Source organism: Adiantum capillus-veneris, chromosome 3 (assembly GCF_014529385.1).
Source record: "Adiantum capillus-veneris isolate H3 chromosome 3, ASM1452938v2, whole genome shotgun sequence".
Lineage (NCBI taxonomy): Eukaryota > Viridiplantae > Streptophyta > Polypodiopsida > Polypodiales > Pteridaceae > Adiantum > Adiantum capillus-veneris.
This window is the reverse complement of record NC_140933.1, coordinates 28,533,710-28,538,907: the sequence shown is the minus strand read 5'-3', so window position 1 is coordinate 28,538,907 and position 5,198 is coordinate 28,533,710. Positions and strand designations below refer to the sequence as shown.

The window sequence follows — 5,198 nt, the reverse complement described above, 5'->3', positions numbered from 1 at the left end:
GCTTGAAGCCAAAGCTTGCCTGGCTAACGAGCAATTGGAAGATATCAGAAAGGCAAGGATTCTCTCCAGGGAAACTTTCTTACAACCAAAATCCTCTAATCAAGCTCATTTTTTTAGGGCTTTGAAAATCAAGAAGAGTCGGGGCCACGTCCACTTGCTCTATGATGAGAAAGGGATAGCAGTTCATAACCAAGATGAGATGGCCGGTCTGATGTTGAACTATCTTAGCCAAGTCATTGGACGACCATAAATCCAGTCCCGAGAAGTAGATGAAGCCAGAAGGACCTTACTTTAGAGTGTCGGAGGAAGATTCCCCAGTCAAAAGCTAAAATCCTAGAAGGGGCATTTTCCGAAGACAAATGCTCACTAGCATTGCAAGCCCTTGGCAAGGAGAAGTCCCCTGGTTGGGATGGGATGACGACATAATTCTTTAGAGAATTTTGGATGATTTGAAGGTCCCAGTCACAAGTTTGGCCAACAAAGCCATTGTCGAAGGGTCGTTGGAGATAAGTGTAAAGAGAGGTCTTATCAAACCCATCCCCAAACAGTTTTTTTGTTCTCGACTAAAACATTGGCGCCCCATAATGATGATGACCGTGGCCTACAAAATTGTTGTCAAGCAGTAGCCCTCAGACTAATCCCCTTACTTAACAAGATTATATCTCCCCATCAACATGGGTTCATCAAAAGAAGGTCCATATGCGATAACATCTTGGCAACAATGGTAGGTATTGAATACGCAACTTTCACAAAGCAAGAGTGCAGTTTGCTGCAACTTGACCTGGATAAGGCTTGTGATAGAATAACATGGACATATATAGAAGCAGTCATGGAAGCTCTGGGCTTTGGGCCTCGCCTATGTCATCTTATTCATACACTAGGGGCTGGTAGCCAATCAGAGCCCCTATTCAATGATAGAATAGTGGACTCTTTTGAGGTCAAAAGGTCTATTAAGTAGGGATTCCCTTTGGCCCCCCTACTTTTTGCCATAGGTTCACACCCTTTTATCACGACGCTCGAAGCTAGTGCTGGCGTGGGAAGTTGCAAGGCCTGGCTCTTCCAGGAAACAACCAACTACTTGAAAAAATATTTGTAGAGGATTCTCTTCTCTTCTTGAGGGCGTGTCCCCACGTTGTAAGGAAAGCTCTGGAGATTGTACAAATGTTCTCTATAGCTTCGGGGTCCCATTGCAATATAGAGAAATCATGGCCGATCTCCCTGTCGGAAAATGACTCATTTGACCCTTCCAACTGGTCGTGGGAGATTGTTACAAAAGGAAATATTTTCAGACACTTGGGGGCCCTCTTGGGGGTGGACGTAACTCACAAACAAAGATGTCAGTGGGCCCTCGAAAAAATCAGAACAAAAATGAGTAGGTGGGAGAATGTTCTTCTCCCATTCCCAAGCTGGATAAAAGTGATTAATGCCTTTATGGTACCATGTGGTAGTGATGTGTGTGAACACACTAGGACTGTCGGGGCATTTTTTTCCTCTTTAGAAGGTTTTTTTCATCGAGCATTGTATATACGCCCATCACTCTAGGGCTATCTATATTTCCATTGCATACTAAGTAACACACTCTCTATGTGTGCCTTGAGCTTCCTTCATCTTCTCCAAGCTGTGTGCGTTTCTATGCAACCCTAATTCCACCAATTGGTATCAGAGCAAGTTGCGTCCTCCCGGGCTTAGTCGCCAGCTGCTCCAGCACATGCCTGCTCACTTTCTCCAATTTCAGTAAGCTTTGGCAAGCGTTCGCAGGTCGATCAAAATTTCGGGAGGGCTCATAGAGCTTAGTCTGCTTAGATTTTTGGTTCGGGCTCAATTCGGCCTTCGTTTCCACTACAGATAGTACTGCACAGGCTATTTCGTCATTTTGTGCAAAATTTCTGTCAGTGCCTTTTTTTGCATAACAGGTGCCTCATAGTCTTTTACAGTTTGAGCTATATAGCATGTGTTGTTCCCGCTCCATTTCTCCCATTTTCGGACAGTTTTCACATCAAGTGCAGCATTTATCATGACTGACAACAACACTGATGTGTTCAAAATGTTTGTTGTTGAGGACAGGTTGGATGGGGACAACTACCCTATGTCAGCTTATATGATGCAACATGTTCTTGTGTCAAAAGGCATCTGGAACATTGTGCAGGGCATTGATATACGTCTTGGTTCTGAGGATGTAGGCGATGTGGAGGATGTTGCAGACCTTGCTGCAAGGATTGCTGCTATTAGAATTGTTTTGCCTACAGTAGAACAAGCTCGTTGGGATGTAAAGGATGAGAAGGTTCATGCATGGATTGTGTTGTCTGTGAAGCGCACTATTGTTCCTCACATTCGTTCAGCAAAATCTGCAAAACAGGCTTGGGATATTCTAGCAGGTCTTTATGCAAGCCACAATGAGGCTAAAATTTCTTTGTTACGTAAAGAGCTGGAGTCGAAGATTATGCATGAGGAAGATGATATTATGCAGTGTCGAGGCATCGTTAGTCCCGTCCCTTGTCACTGTCACCACCTCTCCCATAGATTGCAGGGACTCCACCAACAAGAGTTTGTCCGAGGGCAGAGCCCGAGTGATGGCTACTCTTGGCAGATTCAGCTTTTGCTCTTGTTCTGTCTAGCTCCTGAGGGCTTCCCCCTCCACGGCCATATTTTATTCATGGGCTTGTGCAACAGCACCCATGTCTTCCAAGATCCCACATTCCGAGGCAATGGCCTTTGCGGTTGCGAGGTTGTCCCCGGTGACCATCCTAACGTCGCTTTCACAGCACTTACAGTGGCCTTTACTTCAGGCCGGCACGGGTCCTTCATACCAACCACAGCCAATAATGTCCAGGAGGAACGCCCAATGTTGTCACCATGCACTACTCTTATACTCTCCTGTGGCACTTTGGTGTATGCCAATGCTATACAACGCAGACTGCAAGAAGCCATGGATTCAATGAGACCCTGAAACTCCTGCCTCTTGTCATTGGACAGTACCCTCTCGGATGTGATGCATTGGGCTGCATTATTTTTTGGCTCCTACATGATGTCCACCCACTTGTTGCACTTGGAAAGGATTATCGTTGCAGCACATTTCCAATGCACAACTATTTGTTTATCAGACGCGGCATGTACTACTACACCTGCCCGCTTCTTAGCGGAGTTGAATGTCTCCACCTGCAGAATACTGGATTCACTTTTTGAATCTTGAAAGTCCATGCCAACGTTCAAGCCCCACCACAGAAGAGATTTCTCTGTCGGTGACCCCACCACTTCTGTCTGCAACAACTGTAGGTTCCCACTCTTTGATGAACCAGATCGCAGCTTGCTGGAGGTGTCCGACAATGTAGAGACACTTCCTATGCTATTTTGAGTGATGCCTTCGAACAGCAGGCTTCACAAGTTTCTGGGAAACTGCAATATGTGCATAATTAGCTCTGCTTTCTCAAGGTGACCTTCAGAGGACATTACTTTTCCAGCAACCCATGATCCCACAACAGCCATCTGGTTCATAGTTAGCGTTCCCGTCTTATTGCTGCAAATGGTTGTGGCAGAGCCCATAGTCTCACAAGCCGCAAGGCGCCGCACAAGCGGGTTGTCCTTTGTCATCTTTCTCACCGAATATGCAAGCGTGAGTGTCACAGCCAGGGGAAGACCTTCAGGAACTGCCACCACTACTATGGTGACCGCTATGGAGAAGATATGAACCAAGGCATCCATGACATCGGTCGCACTGGTGCGGCCAGCTTGAAACTTGGCATCACCGCTAGAGCTGGAGTGGCCTGTGAAGTAGAGTATGATCAAGATGACAAGAACCAGAAGTGCCACAGAGAGACCCACTTTACCAATAAGGGTTGCTGCCTCTGTCAATCTCTCTTGCAAGTGTGTCTCCTCGGCATCATTATCGTTGCTAAGAAGCGCCTCATTCGGCTCCAGTGTGGATTCCAACACCAGTGATAAGCATGGAGCCATAGCCATCATGTATCCTGGAGCCAGACCTTAGAAAGGTGGCTTGCTCCTGATCAGGATTGGGCATGCAATACTCATTCTCCCCAGCTAGGCTAGATTCATCAATAGACAGAGAATGGCCTTGCACGAGTAATCCATCAGCAGGTACCTGATCTCCAATCTTGAGTTGCACGATGTCGCCCACCACAATGTTGATCAGAGGCACTGTAATTGGGTAACTGCCTCTCACCACCTGCACTTGGATGTTGTCTCTCTCTTCAGACAATATTTGGAACTGCTTGGATTGCCTACAGTTGCTCACCCCAGTCACAACAATCACCAAAAGAATAGCAACTACAATGCTGACTCCATCATACCACCCTTCTTTAATGTCGTCTGACTCGAGGCCAAATCCAAGAGAGAGGGCTGCACAAAGCATGAGAATGTTGAGAGTGGTGTCCTGGCAAGCTTCCCAAAGAAAGCTCCAGAACGTCTTCCCCTTCTTTCGGGGGTAAGCATTCTTCCTAGATTAGGGCAGAGCATTTACAATCTAACTCAGGAGGAAAAGTTCCTTTTCTTGAGCAAAAACTGAAGAATCTCTTGTCAAAAATCTACTTGTCATCTCATTTCCATAGGTAGAGCATCATTAAAACTTTTCCACAATGCCTTGTTGATTTTGATAAGACCTCTCTTTATATGGTACCACCTTAATTCAGTAATCAAAATAATGTTTGTGATAAAGTGATAACCATTTGAAGAGATGGATTTTCAAAATTATAGTGTGTCTCAGCAAAGAGATTCTTTGCTGTTTCTCAAGGAAAGAAATGAGCAAGGACCAAACCTTTATACTGATTAGGAGTAGAACATCCTCACCTGCATGCATACTAACTTGCACTTCTCGAAGAAGGTCCAATTGAAGGAAGCTATGTAACAATCTTGAACTTACCAACAACCTGTTCTCCAAGTCAAGGTTTCTCTGAGTTGCTTGGCATTGTTGCCTCACTGCAATAATCTAGCTAATTAGTCTTTCTCATACATTTCCTCAAAAATTTCAAAAACAATTGCGTCCACTGATGCCTTTACACATGTAGACTCAAGGGTACATTTCCTCAAAAATTTCAAAAACAATTGCGTCCACTAATGCCTTTACACATGTAGACTCAAGGGTATATAAATGCAATATGTCAAGGAAAGTGGATATATATCAAATCCAAACTGCAAAGCAAAAAGCATGGACTTTTGAAATGACCATAAACATTAGACTAATAAGG

At 45.0% G+C, this 5,198-nt stretch overlaps 1 pseudogene; it reads right to left on the bottom strand.

Moving 5' to 3' along the window:
• Positions 1-1,385: 1,385 nt before the first annotated feature.
• LOC147460657 (calcium-transporting ATPase 5, plasma membrane-type pseudogene) lies at positions 1,386-4,456 on the bottom strand (annotated as a pseudogene).
• Positions 4,457-5,198: the final 742 nt, after the last annotated feature.